Raw genomic sequence first — 23,759 nt, 5'->3', positions numbered from 1 at the left:
TTTAATAGTAATGAAATCTAGAGTTTTCTCATGTTTTCAAATTCTTGAAATTTCTCAATAATTTCAATCAACTCCTCATTACTGTCGGGAGATTGCACTGAAATTTCGAAATTATATGAACATACACTAAATGAATGTAAACTCATCTATCATGAAGTAGTTTACTAGTTCAATTTTTATGTAGGAAAAAATGAGAAAAAATAAGTTTTTGATCCTTTTATAGATTATTGACAGGCTTTAAATGTATACATTCACAAAAATGTCACCCTGATGCAGTTCTCAACCGTTTGACTCAATTTTAAAATAAAAATGATTGAACTTTTTAGAAAATTCCCATTTTTGTTTATAGAATCTTTTTCTTCAACTTGGCTGAGGTGAAAATTTTTTGAAAATCAGCAATATTCAACTAGATCTTAAATTATTGAAGTACGATTCTTTCGAATAATTTATTCAGAATATAATGAGAAAAATTATGAAGAAATCTTTAAAAAATAATATTATAGTGAATGTACTTTAATTCAAACAATTTTTCAGATTCTTCACCTGCAGCAATTCCAAGAAAAAATTCAAAAATTGTAAATGTTCAGAAAGATTCAGTTAATTATATTTCTGGTAACATTTTATATATCTCAAACAAAATTCATATCAATCGATCAAGAATAGTACCGTATAGACATTTTTAAAAACTGGGAACTAACTAAGAACAATGGAAAAAAATCAAAACCTAATTTTCTATAATTTTCTTACATTAAGACTGGAATCATCAGCATGATACATAGACGCCACGGCGATTTTGAAATATTAGTGCCGTCTCCCTTTGAACAGCTAAATATTAATCGGTCTGAGCAATAGAATTTTCATATTCACCAATTGATTTTTCCTGAACATCATCCAAGGAGCTGATTGGTGCTTCATTCTCTTTATTGGAATGACAGACAATTATATTATCACAAATGTCTGATACTTGAATATTTTGCGGATTTAAATCTTTCTCCCTAAGACAGACAACTCCATCAATAATATGACTATGATCGATCATTTCAGACCCACCCTGGGTCTTTAATTTATCTATCATTTCAGCCAGAGTCCTCCGCTTCTTGTTACCACGTTGTTTGTTTTCGACATCAGAAATGTTCATGTGATTTGAAGATCTGTCGATATCATTGATTAAGTTCGATTCATTGTTAATTCTCGATGAAATTCCTGTAAGTGTACAAGACGGAATTAAATTTGATGAGACTAAAAAAATAGACGACATTAGCATTGAGAGCAATTTGAGAGTGTGGATCGGAACGGAATATTAGTTGTACTGCAATTTTTCGTGAATTTATTCGCTTATTAATTAAAGTGTGGATAAGTTACACCATTATACTTTGAAATCAAGAATTAATCTTTTCGTTGATTGTGGAATGAAGATAGATTGTGCATTTCGCGGGATATCATAAACAAATGCGACCTTAAAATTTTCGTCTGTTTTTAGTTCTTTTGTGCTTATATTTTCGTAGATATAGATGAGGCATTCCACAAAAAGTGTCATAGTTTTTGAATCTCCTAATTTTCGATTTTTAGTTTTCGATTGTATTTCGTTAACCTTTTTAAGGGGCCTCTTTGGTATCTCTAGCACATTTAGAAAATTTTCTCAAAAAATTACTGCGGAAACCCCTTAAGACCGTTTGTTTCATAACTAACTGAAAAATACCAATTTTTTGCGTTCGCCTTATTATTTCCGTTTGTACCATTTTCATCTATCTAAATAAAAGAAATGTATTGGTGATACTGGGGCAAAATGAAATTCCAGGACAATGTGAAATAGGAGAGGGTAACATGAAATGCAGGACCAAATGAAATAAGGTAGAAATGCATTACTCACACGATTTGAGAAATTTTTTTTTGGTTAACATTTTTTATGAAAAAAGTTTTCGGAGTATTTGTGCAGAAACCAGTTCTCATCGCGATAATTCAACTGTTCAGAAGTGGAGGAACATAAAAAAGGTAAAAGTTTTCGACGATCAGTTTCAGAAAACCAGGAAAAACGTGCTAAAGCTCATATCTGTTAATTGGTTCATGTATATGATTATAATATGTTCATAAAATTTTTTGTTTGGTAAACAAAATCCAGGGCTTAAAACCCATTCCACTTTTTTGTGGAATATCTTCCATGTATGAAAAAAAAAAGATTGATCGATTTCAACATAAAATGTTTCATTCCAATTTAACAGGTTCAAAGATCCGTTCGAAAAATTCACAATGTAGTTTTGAAAATGACGGCGATTTTTCCCCTTTCACCTAAATTTTATGATAAAAATAAGAGATCATAAATTTCAACAATGGTTTGCACCTGTTTTTCATTTTTCCTTCCTATTTGATAATTGGATGGGAATTTTTTCAATTTTCTCCAAATAAAACATGAAATTTCCGATTGAAAACTCATTTCAAAATTGCTCCCTCGTATCACAGAACTTACGGAATTTAATATTTTTTAAAGTTTTTTCGTTTTTTCTTCAAAATCGACTGAAGAAAATTTCGAAAATTACTAATATTCAACTGCATAATAAATCATCGTTGTATGATTTTTCCCAAATTAGTTCAATTATTCAGGTGGATTTTGATGAAAAAAAATTGAAAAAGAAACAAATTACATATGTACCTCATTCCAAACTATTGTTCAGATCATCCACCTGCATGAATGTCTGATAAGGAATTGAAAAAAAAAAAAACAAAAAATTATGCTATTTAAAAAGTGCTATTTAGCTACATTTGAGCGTATATACTGTGTTTGAAAAACATGGACTCAATCAATGAATACATAAAACCAAAAACCAATTGTCCTCGATTAGATTAGGTGGCGTTTTTTTCGTCAGTTTTCTTTTGATACATCGATCGAATTGTTTTCAATGTATTGGTATTATCGACATCTATCCATTGACACTAATTAAACTTTATTCAACGATTAATTTAGAAAAAAAAAGTTTAATCCATCCAGGGATGAATTACCATTTGACATGACTGGAGTCCCCTCTTTTCCTTGTGATGAAACTCCATCATTTATTACTTTTGATATTTCTTCGGCACCAATTTGCTGTTTTGATAGGACATCATCATTCACAGCAGTATTTTTCGATGTATGTGATGTGCTCCTGATAAAATCATCTGTAAAATGTAAATTTATGTTATGTGCACCACTTAGGGGTGAGTGTGGCAAAATAGAACGATTTTGGCTTCCAATTCTTCATATTTTCCAGTAACCGAAATATTATGATATTGAGTTAATGCCAAACGTTCCAGTGTGTCCCACTTTCCCCTATTTCTCGAGCAATTCAATTTGACACCAATTGTGAAATTAACTGTAACGGGTTGGGACGATTTTTTTTTTCAAATAATCGTTTTCCATTACTTCTAAATTATTTTTCATGTTTTTAAGTGCTAAGCAGAGAGTTTTGCACCTTTTTCAAATTTTGAATTCGAATTAATACATTGGAAAATTATAAAAAAAGCTCTCAACAACCTTCAAAGAGAAATAGAGAATAATAGAGAAATTTAACGTTGAATGATATTCCAAATAAAAATCTGCGGATGAATCAGCCACATTTTTTCTCATATCGTAATTGAAATTTGTCATTTCTTTGAAATCCAAAAACCTTTATATCACTCACCCTTGTAGGTTTTTCGTTGATATGTCGTTATGACTTCTTCTTCATTGGAATTAGTTGGTGGTGAGATTCTGCGAAGTATAACTGACGTTGGGCTTTTCACTTCTGAATGTCTCTTTTGGACTAGTGATTCATGATTATCTTTGTCAAGAAAAGATTTACAAGGACTCATTTTTTTCTCTTTGTCTTTTGTCACGTCATCATCATCTTTTCTATGCTCATTCAACCTGCATAATTTCACCATAACATTTAATGTTGACCCTTGAAATTGTTTCGCCATACTCAGTAATTTCTTTTTGTCATCTGGAATATTAAAAAAATTGAACTGATAATTAACATATATTTTATTAGTTGATTATATGAGAAGAATAACTGTGTCAGTATGCAGAATCCCTTTTCATCTAATGATTCTGGAGATATTATCAATGGAAAAAAATCTGAAAATATCCATTGTTTTTGTCAACAATTACGAATTAACTGTTGATGAAGTATTTAAGACCACTGTTAAATCTGTAATGAATTACTAAAAAGATTAAAACTAAGCAGACAAAAAGTACAACCGTACAATTGAATTCACCTGTCACCATAATGTCCATTAAATCTCTAAAAGTCACCAAAATGACCATCTAATGTGATCTACTGTCACCGAAATATCCATTTCTTATCAAGCCGGTAATCAAAATGAGCACCTTATAAGGAACCGTTTGTATAAATCCGAATTATTGATTTAATTAATTCTTTTAACTTACCATCCGTTACAATTGTTACGTCCCAAATGGATTACTCTTTTATTTTCACTGAGTTAAGAATTGATCTGGATTTAAAAGAAAAGATTTAACCCTTCTGGTCGATAACTCCAGGTGTTGAGGGAAGCTATTCCTTTAGGTAGGTTCTTTCCAATCGACTACTGCGCGTAGCTGACCAATCAAACACGATTAGGACACAATTGTTTAATTTAACAATATTTATTCAATAACAAATAACACTTGGGTTTATTACACTGTTCACTATTGTAGTCTTTGAATCTTATGATTTAAGTTTCACTTGATATTTTAAATGTTTTTTTTATTTCTTCAATTTTGGTTATTTCAGTTGACTTCGATTATTTTAATAACACTGTGATTTGAGTCCCGAACACCTTGAATTAGGAAATAGGATTTCGGAGTTAGAATATTCACCGGGACTTGACTTGAACTAGAAGTTTAACTTAGTGTTTTGAATAAGATCGGAAGAGGTAGTTATTTCTACTTTCCACTTTGAAGTTGTAGATTGAAGTGATTTCTCTAAGGAAGGATTTGAATATCTAAGGGTTTCTTAGCGGTCACGCGTGGGCGTTCACGCTCTAGTTTCAGAGGGTAGGATTGGTTGATTAGGGATGCTGGAGAGGATAGAGGCGAGCCGGTTGGTTTTTGGGTCAAGCGGGGAGCCTCGATAGTTATGATTGGATTTTTGGACATTAAGGGTGCAGCTGCGTTTTGACTCTTAAGAAAATTCTGTTCTCACGGAACGTTAGAATTGGAAAATGTCACTTGACACTTATGACTTTCAGATTTTTAGAGTTCGCCGTGTTCGGTTTACAATTTCAGGATGAAAATACTTATCTTACATATTTATTTCGACTTTTATGATTTTTTGAAAAGTTTATGATGCACGTGTGCATCCATCTGTTTTTCGGTTTCGTTTATCACGTGGGAATGGTATTTTTTAATGTTTCTCAAGAAAAAATGTGGTCTGGACACTTGAGTGTTATTTCTTAAATGTAATTAATAAGTTCTTATTTTATTCGATTGGAAAAATGATATTTGAATATTGGGCCTTATATACTAATTGCTGGTAAGACTCGACAGTCGATAAAGTAAAGTTGAAAATTTAATATAACGCCATCAGGTGGCCAAGGTAGGGACGTAACACAATCATTTTAGCTGTAACATTCTTTTTCCGAAATTTGATTTCACATTCTTTTTTCTCATTTATCTTGAGGGAACTTGTAACACGGCTCACATACGACGTTTCAATTTGTAATATTGAATACATTTTATCGATTATGCCATGTGTCAGATGATTGAAAAAAGGAGTGTGGTTTTACTTCCGCCGAATGTTTATGCACGATATTTTTTAATTCTGGAAATGTAAGTCACATTTTTAAAATTATACACCGGCACTCATTCAATCACTAAATTTATACTGTTAGATTCCACCTTTATGTTCATTAACACACGTTGGCAGCGCCACGAAAATCGCCGTTTCCATCAAAAGCGCCAATTTAATTCAAATCCAATATGCAATACCGTAGATATTCTCACTAGTAGATGAAAATTCTATTATTTCGCATAATGATTTCAAAATGAAGGAAAAAATTAGTTATGGATTATTAAAAACGAATTGTACTTACCTGTGTATTGTTTATTATGGAGATTCTTTTTAACTTCCCGATTTTGGAGGGAAGTTATTGTGATGGGTCCGAAAATCAAAAATGGAAATTTCACCTGATCTCCATGTTTCATGACCCCTAGAAACGTTCCATGACATTTTTGGAGAAATGTTTGTCTGTGTGTGTGTGTGTGTGTGTGTGTGTGTGTGTGTGCGCGCATATGTAAACCAAATTTTGCCCAACATTTTCTCTTAAACAAATGGTCGGATGTTGGTTTTTTTTTCGTCAATCGATATGGCTGTACCTATCTTCAACCAGATTAAATTCTGAGCATGATCGTCTTAGCAGTTTTCGAATTATTCCCGAAAAACATGTGAAAAAACGTCAAAAAACAACGTTTTTTTACAAATGTGACAATTTTTCCTGAGGAAATGATCAGATTTCATTTTTTTTATTGCGATCGATACGTCTCTGTGTATCTCAGAACTGAGTGAAATCTCGATAAAATCGTCTCAGCGGTTGTTGAGATATTCGAATAATAAAATTTTTTGAATTTCGAAAAAACATTTTTTTTGCGATCGATGCTTCTCCGCGTTACTTACAATCGAGTGAAAAAGACAATTTTTGTCTCAGCAAAATCGGCTCAGCGCTTTTTTGAATTCTGAAATTTGAATTTTTTTGAAATTTGAATCAATTTTGAAAAATTATGATTTTTTGAGTGAAAAAACAATTTTTTTTGTACACCGATATTGTTTCTAATTTTTTGTCATGAAATCAATCTCTGGTAAAATTTTGCATGTAAAAGAATTTATAGATTTTGAAAATTGATCGTTTATCAATTATTTATTTATGGAGAACTGGTTGAATTATCAATATGGTCAAATTGAGCTTAAAACCCGGACAAAAAGTTTAGTAGATATTGACCAAAACTTTTTTTCATACAAAGNCCCCCCCCCGGAACGCCATCGACCCAATCGGTCAATTAATTCCTGAGATGTAGCAATTTTTCAAAAATTATCACATTGAAATTTGAATTATTTTCCAATCCCGCGCGGCAGCCGATAAGTCCGATATGTCCAATTTTTCGGGTTTGCGAAAACTATCTTCAACCAATAAACATATATTTCGGTAATAGATCACATTCATCTGTGTCTCAATCGAAGACATAGCATTTCAAAAATGTTGTATGATATTCAGTCGAAAAGAACGAAAAGTGTTGATATACAACTTTGCAAGTCATACAGATGTGCAGATCATCGATATAATAGCGAATTGTTATTTTTTAGGAAAAAATATTTTTAAATAAATATCTCTGTGCCATGATGTACTGATTCGATTGTCCCAAAATTTTATACAGAAGTTTGTGTTCATAATACTAACTAGTAACCAAAATTTTATGTCTCTAATCCAACTTTTACAAGGATAGCGAAACGTCAGATGCACTTGTTAATGAAAAATTTCGAAAAACGCGAATATTTTGAAAACTTTGTATGAACGGGTATACATGTTTCGAGTGATCTAGACAGAAAGCAACAAGAGGAATATTTTGAAAGAAGAAAAACTTAAATCGAACCGATAGTTTAGCAGATATTGTGTAAAACTGTTTTTCACATAAAGTTGAATATCTTCTAAACGACAAGGCCGATTCTGCCCAGATACAATCCCATCGAGTAATATCATAAGATCTACAATCCCACCAAATTTCAACTTTCTATCTCAATTTTTACGCGCGTTATCGTGCGCACAACGATTCTATGGAATCGAAAATGAAAAATGCTGATTATCTCGAAAAGTTCGTATGAATGAGTATACAATACATGTAATAAATTGTAAATACAATAATGATGTAGTGTATATACAATACATATTAATTAAACAAGTAATATAGTATACATGTTTCGATTGATCTAAATAGAGGGCAGCAAGACAAATATTAAAAAAAAATGAAAATAAAATCGATCCAGTAGTTTAGCAGATACTGACCAAAACTTTTTTTCATACAAAATTGAATATCTCTTAAACGGCTCAGTCGATTCTGCCTAGACACAATCTACAACCCCATCAAATGTCAACTTTCTATCTTCATTTTTACTTGACCGATTGAGCTAAAATTTTGCACAGAACTGCTCCATAGTAACACCAATTATGTCTCAAAATTTCAGATCGCTAGTTTGAAGTTTGGTCTTTTTTACGTTAAAATTTTTTAAAATTTTCCGAAGGAGTTTCACGAATACACGGACATGCACACATACATTTTCTAAAAACATCATATCTTGACGTTTTATGACCGTCAAAAAAAATATCGGAACCACAAAAAAACAGAATTTAGCTGATTATAATCGCCAATATCTCGTATTTTGCCCAGCAAGAAAGATTATTATCAAAAAATCACTATTTTTCTTCAATCCTGAGAGATTTCGGAAACACTAATTGATTACCGAATTTTGGAGATGATTTTGGGATAAATCACTCTGAATCAGCGATAGATATAAAAATTTTCATAGAAAGTTAATTTGTAGATCTTATTTTGATCTACAAAAATGATTGTTACAAAAATTCTCCTATCTTCTTTAGATTCTAAGATATTTCCAAAAAACTATTTGTGTTTAAAGTCCATATTTTATTTTTCCTTGCATTTCGCCCTTAGATTAATGAGAGCACCCTAATTAAAAATATGTTTTGATAAGGAAATTTTCCAAATTATCTGATGTACGAAAAAAAATTGAAAAAATTGAGGGAACGACCCCAAATCGCGGTTTGAAACTTTCTTTTTTAGTTTTCCATGCCCAAAAGTATAAATACATAATAAACTATAATTTTTTCGAAAAGTTGCAACAATTTCTAACAAAATTTATGGATTTAATTTTTTTTTGTTATTCACAATTGCTCGTAATTCAAGTTGGAACAAAAAATTTCAGAGCAAGAAAAAAATTAAATTGCGATATCTCCCACACAAATTCAAGTGTCTCCGCAGTACTTTTTGGAGGAAAATTTTCAAAATATGCTACAGATACCAAATTTGAATCGCATGTTGTTGAATGAATTAAAAAATCATAACTAAAATATGAAGGACTTCTACCGTGCCATTTTTGAGATATGCATCGCCTAAATTGAAGAACCAAGATTTTTCCATGTTCAACTACGCATATCTAAAAAATGGCACGGTAGAAGCCCTTCATATTTTAGTTATGGTTCTTTAATCTATTCAACAACATGTGATTGAAATTTGGTATCTCTAGCACATTTTGAAAATTTTTCTGAAAACCTACTGCGGAGGCCCCTTAAGTCAGAGACCTGCGGTTGGGCTCATTTTCCTTCATTTGAACTACACTTTTCGATGAAAAATATGAAAAAAATGTTAAAATTTGAAGGCCATTTTTCACATCCAGAATTGGCGGTCGCGTATATAAGACATTATTAAGTTTCGTCACTTTGATGACAATGTGGATGGATATATAAAAAACAATATTTTCTCAGATATCTCCCCAAAAATCAAGCTAGAGACCTCCGGTTGCACTCGTTTTCTTTCATTTGAACCATACTTTTTTTTCGATAAAAAATATAAAAAAAATTATATTATTCGATCATTTTGATGGCACTGAAATATGTATATATATATATAAAGATATATATATATATATATATCTTTAGACGTATTCAGGGACATTCTAAGCACTTTCTGTTCAGTTCCAGGACCACGGGCTTGTTCCAGGCCGGTCCTGGAAATTTTACGAACCTAGAGCTGAATTCCAACCCCGGTTGTCAAATTCGATAGTTTTCACGGATGGGTTCATTCCAGGACTGGTCCTGGATATGTACTATATAATATATATACCTACATCGGATGTACAACCGAAGGCTGGTATAATACTATATATCATTTATATGTACATTTTTTGGGCTTGCAACATTAGACACTCCTTCATATGTACAGCTACATTTACGTACTTTCCTTGCAAGAGATGTTCATTAATGAACCAACTAGGAGCCAAATGTCTTTATAACAAATGACAATGCTTCGATGGTCGTTTGGAATTTGCACCCAGTCCTATTTACGATTACGCTCGCGTTACCTGGGCCAATGACAGAAGAGGAAGGAAATTATTGTAGTCGATCAAGATCTTGATTATTTTTGGACAATGTCTTTGTCAACTACAAAAGGCAAAAATCAAATTCCTCTCGAGATGAGTCAGTTGACCACAAGATCATGTAATTCATTCTATTCAAAGAAAAAAATTCAAATCTTTGTCCCAGGAGAAGAATCTCTTTGTAAATCTTATACGTCCAGGTATAAAAAAAGTGAATATAAAATTTATCGGATGCGCTAGAAAATTCTATTGGATTTCAACTGCACTTTCTATTAGTTTTTGGCTGTTCTTATTGGCATGCTCAATAGAAAAAGTCAAATAGAATTCAATTTTTCTAGAAAATTTCTTCGGCTCAAATTTTTTAAATTCTTTTTGTTGCATTTCTTTATGAAAGGAAAAGAGAAATAGAATGGAAACAACTTTTAAGATTTGAGGTAATGAATTTCTGTAGAAAATATTTTAATAGAATAACTTTCATGGGAAAATCAAATACTTCGGCTTTTTTCACCGAATTTTTTCTATTCCACATTCCGACAGAAATGACCAAACACGAATCGAAACGTTAATAGAAATCCAATACAGCTTTCTGGAAAATTTACAGTATTTTTTCTATCAAATTTTTCCGAGCGTAACATTCGGCTTAGATACATATCTATATTACAAAATGAAAATCGAAAAATATAATTGCTTATAAGAGATCACAAAACAACCAATATCTGCTTCTTCAACCAATTTCCGACTCTTTCGCCATCAGTTGACTATATAAAATATCATCTCCTATCCCGTCTTCTAATGAGGAAATTCTAAAGGGGATGTGATCAATGATTGAATTATCTGAAGCATTCCATGATCACCTACAATCTTGAAGAAAAATGCAAGGAAATAATATAGCCATTCCCTTTCAAAAACATATTTTTATTTTCTTATATTTTTAGAACATCCCCATTATCAGTCAACGAAGAGAAAATTATCCAAGAAGCTGTGTAAAATCTTAAATACTGAACTTAAATTACTAATAACATTATATTTGCATTCAGACGTTCGATCTGACATAATGTTTATCGTCACTATCAATATCTCTGAAAATATATGTCTATTTTCATATCCTTATCCTTCCTCAGTCATACGATGAATAATCATCATTTCAATTTTCCAAGTCATTTTGCACAATATGTCTTTTACTGGAGAATTTTCTACAATCATCAACCACTACTTGAATTCTTAATTCTTAATTGCAAACGAAAAGTCATAAATCTCATCATGATATATTATGTAATAACATAGAACAAATGAACTATTTTGGAAAATTATGGCATTAATGAAAAATTAGGTGGAGTTATTACCACTTTTTCTGACGAGACATTTTTTTTCATGAGGATCAGTTTTTAAATTCATCACTGATAAATTTAACATGAATTATGACTTTGTGCATAATCTACTATTTATCTTGCAGTGATGACTCTGACATCGTTAGATATTTTACCATTCAGTCATCCATATTTTGCTATTTTTGCAGCATTTTGCACCTCACCCATGCCACTTTTTGTACTCAAATCTTCACATGTTATTTATTATTCTTACAATAAATCAGCAATATTCTTGTAGTTTTGGATCATCTAGCACAATATAAGTCCCTTCCATAATGTTTGTCATTAATTGAAAATCATACTTGAATTGTCAAAGCTAGTTAAAAGAATCATGTTAGAAATGAAAAATGGAAAACGTTTCATAAAAACAATTTCTCAATTTAAATTTTTCCACCCGGTGGGAAATGTCATTGTTTAGTATTTTAATTTATCATTGATGGGTTGAATAATTAATACGACCACTTCTTACAATCTTTTGAAATGTTTGTTCGTATCTGGGAGACCCGGGTTCGATTCCCGGCTGGGTGAAGCGGAAATTTTTTCTCTCTAAATTCTAATTCTCTTAAATATACCCTCAGAAGATTATCGAGGATTTATGCACCAAATAACATTGATTTTATTACGATATACTATATGGAATGAACGACCTTTTTGTTACAAACGGCCAAATGCCTCCTTATTGATCCATGGAAATATTCTTTTTCACTTCAATTTACTTTGCTAAATAATGCTTCGCTCGACAACTCAACGGAATCTTCGTAGAAGTTATTTTACTACCGTATATCTGAAGAGATTCCGATTAAACTGTTGAGGATGAGGTGTTCCCTATTACAAGGCATCGATCTATCAATAATTTTCTTTGGATATTTTACTTTTGTACTCATGTAAATACTTATCACTCTCCAGTCTCACAATTGCATGTATTAAAAAATTCAATAGAATTCTTTTTCTATAGAAATTGTTAGGCGGAAATCATCTAATTATTTTTTTCGATTAGGTTCTATTATGAAGAACAAATCAAAATACAACGAAAAAAGCTTGGAAAATTTACGCCCAGTAATTTACATGAAGAAAAAAATTCATTGACTTTTCTATCCATCATTTTCAATAGAAATTACGAAAAAAACAAATATAATTAGTCAATAGAATTTTAATAAAATGTCAATAGAATTCCAATAGTATTTCTTTGCGAAAGCGCTAGATTTTTCCATTGAATTTTTTCATACGTATGGTTGCGAATATTTAAAGCCATCTAAGAATACCCTATGCCTTAGATCATGTTGTATGGAAGGAATGTTTTTCAACATTGAAAAAGATTTGGGACTTAGACCAAAATTATTATTATTATTATCATTATTGATCTGAAGGAAAAATCATGTTTTCTCATCATTTCATGATATGACTGGAATCTTCGTTGATATTTTTAGATCCATATGTATGTTAAATCGTCAATTGGGAATTGAAAAAAAAAAACCGCTGAATATTGAAAGATTCTTTGTATCACCTAATGTCTCATTACTATTAATCATCCTGGGAAGGCACATTTTTCTCCGTTCATGCTTATCATATCCTATGAATCTGCCTTATAAATTTCTTCCAGCTAATGAATGTCAATAGTCAATAAACCTCCTACGACTCTTATGAGTGTTTCAAAAACAATCCCCATTTTCATGAATAAACTCATTCCCCATTTTAAAACGCATTAATTTTTTTTGCTCAATTTGTGCAGAAGGAAAAATTTTAAAATGTTTTCCATATAAGCAAATGACTCATTTTGCAAACATGGGAGAAGAAATGATCGACTGAATGAACTCACTTCTGATTACTTATCCAAGCTTTAACTTGTGCTGGAGTACGATTTTTCAGTGCTGGATTCTGATATATATCCTGAGCAATTTGACCGAGTGATGGATAATTACGTGAGTTAAAGTACTTGGAATCCAATGCTTTAGCGGTGTCTGCTTCTTCGGGAACCCAACGCTTACGTTTGACACGTCCATAAGGAGATGTCGATCTGCGCTTCCTCTTAGTTCCACCTATACCAATAACTTCTACATCAGTATTGGGTTTCTTCTTTTTAGCGTCCTGGTCATTAAACATTCTCGTCGAACGCTGAATCGGATTCTTTGGTCCGACGTGATATTTTCCGTTTCCTGGTTTGTTGAGAGTTGAGTTCATCGCAAGCAGTTGATGGAGCTTCTTCATTCCTCAAAGATGTTCCCTCATGATGGCCCTGATCATCATCATCATCATCAGAAGAAGAATCATCCGAATTTCCGCCTCCAAGTACGCCTTGGCTGGCTTTTTTCAATAATTGGGAAATCTGTAAGATATCACGAGATTCGATGGGTTGTCTGTAATGTTCCATGTGAATTTTCTCATGATGACCCATGAAAGTTGCCAAGTCAGATACTTCATTGGAATTGAGATTGAGCAGTATGCACTGTGTAGCAATGTGCTTACGTAATTTGGTTCCTCGAAGGGTTTCCGGATCTTCAGCTCCACATTCAATGGAATAATTACGCATCAAAGTACATGCACTCAACCATTCCCATCGATTCTTATCTGCTCCATGTCGTAATCCAAATACGTAGGGATTGTTCTCTGGTACACCAACGGTGGTTCTCAATTGGACTAAAAGGTTCATGGATGCCCTTAGAGAATTCGTGAGCAAAACTGGCACAATACGATTAAGATTCCCTCGTATGACGAAACGTGAATACGTGTTTGCGATTTTTTGGGCCTGTGCATCCAGCACCTTGAACAAGTCCTTATCAAAATCATGAATACCTCCACATTTCTCAAAATCTTCCAACATAATTCGTTCCACTTCACCAGCTCTTCTTCGATTGAATAGTTGAACTGATATCAAAGTTGGTTTTGCTAGTGCCAACCAGTTTCCATATGAAGTTTGTGATGTGAGGGCTTTCATGGCTGATATTCGCTGCCTGTCAAGATACTCCCAAAGTTTTTTTATGTCTTCAGCACTGGGTAATTTGACAGATTTTTGTCTTTTTTTAAGAGTTTGGCTCTCTTCAACAGTTTTGCTCACACTTGCTGCATAATCGTCCACCAAAAGATGAAGAAAGTCTTCACAATTTAGTTTTTCATCTCTCAGTTGCAATTTGATGCAATTACTTTTGCGAAGAGCTGCAAGTTTTTTCACTAAAGATCCAGCTTGGGCAGCAGTTGCGGGAGCTTCATACACTGTACCACTAGGGTCGAGCCTACCAGTCATGTTTACAGCTGTAATTACATGTTCATAATATTTAGGGTGGTACAGTGAAGAGAAGTCTGTTATCTCAGAATTAATCTGCTTAACGGTCAGTAACAGACGTCCGCAAAGTCTCAAGTGTGTTCGAATTTCTTTGTGATGGTGCTGCGATCGGTATTTTCTACAAAGTTTATTTCCATACTGTATAATCAACTCGTCATATTTGATAATGTCTTTTACTGGACCTTCTCTCATCGTAGGAAATATAAATTGTTTTAAAACAGGACCTGCTTTTGGATGAATGTCACCAAGTAATTTCCTACCCATCATTAGTGCACTTCTCTTTTTGGATTTCTTGTTCGTACACTCACGAAAATGTGCCTTCAATGTTGATTTAGAATACCATATTTTACATTTTGCACAAGGTAAATGGTCTTCGCTTCTTCTAGGATTCAACTTTTGATTCGATCTTCGACGAACTATCAAATCTCCTTGGTTATATTCAGGATGCGTATTGTAGAGATGATCACCCTTACCTCTGATACTGTCAATTTGTTTTAATCGTTCTCGACTTTTCTTGGGCATCGATAAGAACATTTTAACATCATCTTCTTCTTTGTGTCTTCTTTCCAAATGTCTCGCAAATTTATCGCTTATCAATGATTTGCAATAAGGACAGAAATGATGCTTGTGATCTCCCTTACGACCTCTGGATGGTGCAACGTGTAAATCTTTCAAATTACATTTTACCAGTCCTTGTTCATCTGCTGATAGAGAAACATCAAATGATTGATCTTTTGATAAATTTGGAATTTCATCATCCTTATCCTGATTCACATCATTTTGCTCAGAATCCTCATTTCCCGCTGCATCATCGTTTCAATCGTCATCCCGATCACTCTCGTCTGGAGTAGACGGGATGTAGTCAGAATCATTTTCATCCTCAATATCGTCAGAATCTAGTGGGTGAACAAAAATATTGATAAACATAAAAAATCTCCATTTTTTGTAAATCGATATCGAGTAATAGTTACCGTAATTTAAAGCACGAGCAATATTCTTCCTTTTCAACTCATTCTTGTTTCTTTCAATCTTAACTGAAGACTTTTCTCCCCCATTCCCGTTACCTTCTCTTAGAGTGATTTTCTCCATAATTTCCTCAATTGAATTTGATAACTCATTATTCACCTTCTCTATATATGGTGATTTATCTAAAAGTGCTTCAAAATTCTCTGGACAATAATCTCGTTTACTTGGTATTCCATTCGTCTCATCACTCTGATCCTTGAGACATGTGCCATTTTCATCCTGTAATAACAAAATATATATTTGAAATTTCAGATCATTTAAGTAGAAATTATGGAATAAAAAATATATGTGAAACAGTTACCTTTACCAAACGTACAACTGGTCTTTGAAAGTTCTCTATTTTTCTAATCCTGATACGAGGTATGTACAATTCCTCATCGACATTCATAGAATCATCGCCAGAACTTTCAGTTTCTGGCACGAAAGATTCTGTACATGACAGACTAGCAACCTGGATATCTTCTGATGATTTTTCAAATACAGGGAATGCAGAATTATCACAATTTCCCTGAATTGACTCAAGATTTGTTTGGGAGACCACTTCACGGCGTGACTCAGAGAGTATTACACAACAATCATGTGCTAAATTAGTGAAAGTGTAGTGCGCGGACATAGTCTGCATATTGGTCTGATGACGGTGTGGAGTTCTTCCCGACTCACTAGTTTCTATTGATTCTGAATCCATCGGTGGCTGACGAGAAAGAGGCAAGGGATTTTCTCCTTTATTATACGTATGAGCATTATTATTGTTAGCATCTGAAATATTCGTCAGACCGAGTGGATTGGTACAAAATTGGAAATCGTCATTTTCAATAATGGAACCATCAATTATTGTCATTTCCCTCTTCTTGGATGTTCCACAAGGCTCCAACTTTTTTGGAGACAACTCACTCAATGAAATGTCTCCTAATTTTTCCAGAAATTCTTTGTTCTCCAATCCATGAAATGAGTCCTCTAGCATTTTTTCCAGATGTGAATCGGGATTTCTTGAGATCATAGCCGATAATCCCTGTTTCTTTGCTAGTTTTCTATTGGACAATGTTCCATGTGTATCAGATTTACGGACAATGTCCTCAGTTTTTGTTGTTTCCTCGACTGGTGAAATTGATGCGATACATGAACTTGGAGGAATTGTGCCTGAAACATTTTTTTCCTCTTTCTCAAAAATCAATTTCCTACTCACCTTCTTTTTACAAGCTCTATTCACAGATTCTCCCTTGGAATGTGAACATTTTGGAGTCAGATTGTTCAGTTGTGATTGAAGGAACTGGAGGGCAGTCTCTCCAATCAATCTCTCATCTCCAGAGTTGGATTCCTGGGTCCTCAATTTTTCTGGAATTTTCTTCGGATCATCCACAATAGATTTTGAAGAGCAAATTTTCCCAAATGCATCCATGTTCGTTCCTTTTGATGGGGTCGATTTATTATCTTCATCATCATTTCCTCGACTTCCAACATCTTCTGGAGATATCCTAGAATTAGTCGTACTTCATGTTTGTGTCATCGCTGTTTCAGAAAACAAATGAAAATTCACATTTCTAAGCTCTTTGTCACCATGAATAGAATCAATTACATTTGAAATGTGTTCATCTGTACCACGTGCAAGTTCTTGTAATTGTGGATTCAAGGAAAAATTAATTCCATCATTTTCGAGTGGATGGAAAAGCTCAACTTCATTCAATGTTGGATTATAATTCTGTGGAATAATCCCACCTCGGGAGGTATTTGAATCTGAAGAAATGTCATCTGTGATTTTTTTTTATCTCTGTCGAAGATCAATTTCATTCTCATGTACTCTTTACGTGCAACGATCGGAATTTTTTCCTCTGTATAATTCTCAGATTTTTGTATGTCTAGATTCCGTGAAGAATTCGTCTCATTGATTTGTGATGAATGGAATCTCTCCACAGTTGATGTTCGATTTTCTTTATTATCATCAGTGAGAAAATTCTCTGTTTGTAATACAGGTCGTGAGCTATTCTCTTCTGAATTGAGCGCTAATGACGTCGGCGAATGTGACGATATTGATAGTGGCATTGACGGAGAAATACCCGGAGCAGTTAATTCACAATTTTTCAGGAGTAATCCCTCTCCGGAAGGCTTTTCACGATCGATTGTCGCATTCACATTGATCGAGGGGGCTGCAAGATCTAAGCTGGGTAAAACATTTCTCTCATCGATGAACGCTGACACATCTTGTAGTTTTCTTAATTCTGGATTGAACTTTCCTTGAATGTTTTCATCGCTTAAATCATGAGGTGGATTGGGATCGCATCGATTGAGAACAAGTGGCAATGGAGTCGATGAAAGTGGAGGGATATTTGAGACAGGTAGAGGCACATCTGGAATTTCCTCTGTATTGTTAATTTTTCCGAGATATGCAGACGATTTCCCTCCAAGAAAACCCACAATGTCATTCAAGGTCTTTCGGGATTCTGAAAAATAATATAAAAAGTTCACATTAGTCCTTTCAATCTGCTTAATGATTGAATATACTTCAGGGAATTAATCGCCGAAATGCTATACAGATTCCGTTTCAAGATACTGATCTAAGAAAATAAAAGTCCACTTTGACTTCTTGTTGATAGTTTGGGTGCCTTTGCTGTATCTGTACGTTTACCGACGTTCTCAATTATCTCGGGTCGAGACGAATTTGCATCTGAATTGTCACCGGCATATCCTTCGCTCTCTGATAGAAGAGATGCAGTAGAAGATAGGGTCTGGAAAGTGATTTTTTTTGCATAAATGAAAATATCAATTGAATAATTGTTGCAAAGATAACGGAAAGGGATTCATAATTTTTTCTTTTGAAAATACGATTGAATTGATCAGTTCTATCAGATACTGAAAAAACTCGTTACTTACGGTATTTGTAGAGTTCTGTGTATCAACAGCTTCAAGGGACACACGAGGGCTATGTCGTACGCAGGTTCCTCGCAATGTCATTCAAGATTTTGGGAGTAGCTGTTTGAGACAGAAAATTCTCTAAATTATATTATTCACTCTATAATTGTGAGAAATAGTTTCATTCATGTATATTTTGAGAGAGAGTGAGGCAAAGTGGAAAGATTTTTAATCTTCTCCCAATTCGAAAATTTTTAATTTATAGATAAAGATATTGAGAATTAAAGAAGATCACAAATCTTTCCACTTTGCTCTGCTCCCCTCTACATTTTTCACATTAACATATCGAATTGAGTTCATTCTCGTTGAATATATATTTGTCATCATTGGAATTGAAATATTGGCGTTAATCCTGAAATTTCCTTCTTTCACTTGCATATGAGCAAATCGGCCAATTCTGTATAAAACATAGTGCCTCCTAATTTTGAAAGTTGTGTTCCATTTCTTGTCAAGCAGTATAGTTCGAAATAAGAAAAATGAGCGTAACTAGAACTCTCTACCTCAATTATTGGCGAAGATATGAGAGATTGTTTCTTTCTTCATACGGCGATAGAAGAACGTGTAATTTTATTTATGCAATCCTCATCACGAAAAACCATGAAGAACGAAAGAAAAATTTGAACCCATAGATTTGTCGAACATTTCATCAGCTTTTCAGAGAGACAAATAGTTTTCCATTTATCTCATGTTATTTATTTATCTTTCCATTTTGGTATAGAAAATTCACAAATACAGTTTGAAACAGTTTTAGGAGTGTTTTTGCCAAATATTGGTATGGATTTGTGACGTCAAAATTTTAATTTTGTTGACTTCTCATATCCTTTTTGTATCACTCAAAAACCCTAAAAAATGTTTTTCAAATTTTTTCCACTTTTATGACACTCCGTCAAATTCCATTTTGATGTTATTCTTCGACCAGATTTTTTTCATTTTTTCGAACGGAAATTCCCCCGTTTCTTCCATTGAGCATGATTTCAATTAGCTCAGTCCATCGAAAGTGGCTTAAAACGGCAAGAAATTATGAAAAATGGCGTACCCTCTTCCACAAACTCGATTGCAAATTTTTTATTCTTCTCCCTTCAAAAAAAACTCTTTTTTACAAAACATACTAAAAAATCAGAATGGGGGTCAGCATCGTTCTATTTACAAATGATTTTTTTTTCATTTTTGACTTTGAATTTTTCGCGTTGCACATACTCAGCATCATAGAGAATTTCCCAGTTTCATCCTTTTATTTTTTCTTCATTCATAATTAATGAATTTTGAAATAAAAAAATTGGAAATCGTTAAACCTAATTTTGTGAATATTTTTTCGTATGTTCCGGCAAACGAGTTACTTGAAGTGAGAAGAAGACATTTGCAATCGAAATTGTAGACGACGGTAATGTGGTAATTTTTCAATTTTTTTCGCCACTTCAAACCACCTTCGATGGACACATGCATGAAAAAATTCTATTGGAATTCGATAGGAATTCTATAGAGTTTCTATAGGAGTTCTATTGGAATTCTACTGAAAAATTCGGTTTGTTTTCCGCGCTGATTCTATTAGATATTCTACAGGCAAAATTCAATAGATTTTGAATTTCCGCTGGAATTTTTCTATTGAAATTTTTCTATTCGATTTATTTTTCATAAATTTTCTCATTTGTTTTCACTCGGCTTCTTTAATGCAAAATGAAACCGAATCCAGCGGAAAAAACTTAGAAAATTTTGGAAAAATAATTCTAATTGAAAAATCTCAATAGAAAAATTCCGGCAGAAATTCAAAATCTATTAAATTTTGCCTATAGAATATCTAATAGAATCAGCGCAAAAAACAAATAGAATTTTCTAATCGAATTCCAATATAAATCGTATAGAAACTCTATAGAATTCCTATAGAATTCCAATAGAATTTTCTAGCGAATTGGCTAGAAAATTCTATTGGATTTTTTCATGTGTGGCAGATTGAATATGATGTGGTCCCCATGAAAAATTCTACGTTTTTGTAAATGTATCGGTTCCCTAATTTATAAAAAAAATTTGCATTTTAGAAACTTCAACGTTAGGAACCATGGTTGCTTGAATCTTGAAACTTTTTTTTTATCCCATCTGATTTCTTTCCTCTGTGTGTAGAGCCGGAAGTAATCTGACTGGAATCATACGTTCCTTGATTGATCATGACTGCGATTGGGGCTGGAATTCAACAATGGACTAGTGGTCCTGGAACTCACCTAGACTTATAGAATAGATATCATATAAGATAGTATTTTTGGGCCAATCCACCGAATATTGTTTGCAACTCCGACCTCAAAATTTTCGATAATTTTTTTATGTTTCTTCGTACTTCTCATGTGACGGATTCTCTGTGAATGCAGCCACCTGGTTTTTTCATGGTCTCAAAAAATCTGAAAACAATCTGGATTTTTATACTTATGAAAAATACTCTCTGTAAATTTTTCCAAATTTTTCCAAGTATCCGTGGTATATATAATTTTTACCTATAATAAAAAATTCATTTGGAAAAGTCAGATAAAAACCTAAATTTTTTGTATCAAACTTTCTTTTCTCTGAGGTCAATTTCCCCAGATATCTATTTTCTCCAAAATTTCTTCGGGTCCTTTAATCTCTACTACGGGTGCTTGAAAAAATATAAAAAAATTCGGAGATAGTTTTTTAATAAGTATAAAAGTCCAGATTTTTTTGAGATTTTTTTGAGACCTTCAACAAAATAGGTGGCTGGGTTAACAGAGAATCCATCATGTATAGAGAAGAAGATTTACTTAATGAACGAGGCTGGGCAAGTTTGAACGATTGTCGATCAAATTGTTCGCTTGGTTTGATCGTGTGGAAAAATGCCTCAAAAATCAAAACATAGTTGTTGATCGAAAATTTTATGGATTTTCTGTTTCAATAGAAATTATTTTCCTATGGGGTTGGAATTGATGGGTCTGGAACAATACCTCGACTAGAAAATTCATAAGGCAAACTTGACGTCACATCAGGACCAAGTGCTACATACATACAGCAGTCTGATGTCAGGCATGTTCGATCAGGTACGGATATGGACCACATCTGACATGCCGGCCTCCGGCTAGCCGGATATGCTGTGTATCAGACCCGGATTCGTTTGAAATAAGGCTAACAGACCTCCGGCTAGCCGTATATGCTGTGTATTAGGCCCTGATTCATTTGAAATAAGGCTAACCGGCCTGTATTTTTTTGTATGCATAGAAACAATGAAAATACAATTATATGAACATATGAGTCTAATCAACCGTATTGGTCAAGACCAATAATTATAACAATCGTTGGGAAGAAAACCCGTCAAGTCGATAATCAATATTCGATAAATAAATATTCAAAAACATGTATTGGGGATAATTAGTTTCGATCTAAGTGTATATGAATAAAACCGCAACTATCGGTTTATATAGCGCATAAGGATTATCACACTCAAGAATTTCGGGATAGCAGACCAGGACACACAAGACTCCAGCGATCATCAAAGTTAAGCAGCTTCGAGCGCAGTTAGTAACTGGATGAGTGACCGAGAGGGAACACCAGAGCCGTGGAACCTTTCTTTTTTTCTTAATCCGGGTTTAGAGAAAGCCCGAATAAATGAATCTAATTCAAATTAACCGCCCTGCATTAATGATTAACGGTAAAAAAAGAATAATTTTGTATTCAGTGATAACCTGATATTAGCCGGATCAGGCCCTGAGGAGAGACGTACATCAGGTCCGGAGCCAATGGACGTGATCTGGCCATGTTCTACCAATGCGTTTCATTGCTGATACGGACCGAGCATGACTAGGGTTTGATAGCCAGACATGGCACGGACTTCTTGAATCAGGCAACCTTATCCGGGCCGGATGAGAACCGTGCTCGATTTTCTAGTCGGGACGTTAGTTGTCGGAATGTGTTCCCCTGTGGGGCTGGAATGGAACATCGAAAACATTGTCCTGGGACTTATCTGTACTTGTACGAAATATATCGCGTCCATAAGGGCGAAGTCGCCAATTTGTGTACAAGAAGTTGCATTCAAATTTTTTTTTGATTCAATGCTTATCCGGATCCACTATAAATAACGGAAAAACATTTGACCCCATCGCTTTTGTCGAAGATTTTCTCAGATTTTGGAGAAAAAACATTTCCCCATTCATCTTTGCATTTCGGCGTAGAAAATACAGTAAAAAAGTTTCTAACACTCATTTGGGCTGATTGCTCACGCTTTCAATTCTTTTAGTTATTTCTAGTGTGAAGCTCTGAGCATTTACTAACTGGCACCTTTTTTGTGCTCTCGAGGATCAACAGAGAACAGAAACAAAGGTTATCAGAAAAATATACCTACATTTGAAGAAAAAATTATTAAATTCCATTCATCATCGAGTAATTGAAGAAAATATTTTCACATACACAACACACATTGCATCTTTTACCTTTGTGGATCATAATAAGTCGATGTAACAGAAAAAATCAGAAACTCAGATTTGAACAAGTATAAAGTTTCCGTTTGAAAGCAAAAATATTGGGAATTTCCGCAGATTGAATATGATGTAGTCTCCATGGAAAATCCTACGTTTTTGTATACGCATTGGTTCCCTAATTTATAAGAAATTATAATAGGGCATCGAGTAAACGTTGTGATGTTCGTAGTTTTTTATGCGGATGTCGATAAAGTGCAATGTGTTCGAAATATTGAGATTTACCAGAAGTTTTTGTATTTAAGAAAATATTTTATCCGGGTTTATGGGGCTGGAATTTATAGGTCTGGAACAATACATTAGTTGACAGATCTTGCCCTTGAGTGGGGCTGGAATTGAACATCGGGAAAATTCTCCTGGGACTCATTTGTACTTATATGACATACAATATATCACGTGCATAAGGGCGATGTCACCAATTCGGTTTACGAATAATTGCCTTCCAATTTTCAAAGTCACTTTCTATTATAAAAGAAAGTATAGTCCAAAAGAAGAAAAAAGAGCGCAACCGTATCTCTCTTACTTAGTTATTGACGGAGATATTGGAGATGGTGTTTCTTTTCCTACAATTTTTATTTATCCAATTCTAAGTACAAGCCGCTATAAATAA

Source organism: Diachasma alloeum, unplaced genomic scaffold (genome assembly GCF_001412515.2).
Source record: "Diachasma alloeum isolate Michigan unplaced genomic scaffold, Dall2.0 Dall_scaffold_01323, whole genome shotgun sequence".
NCBI lineage: Eukaryota > Metazoa > Arthropoda > Insecta > Hymenoptera > Braconidae > Diachasma > Diachasma alloeum.
This window is presented reverse-complemented; position numbering follows the sequence as displayed.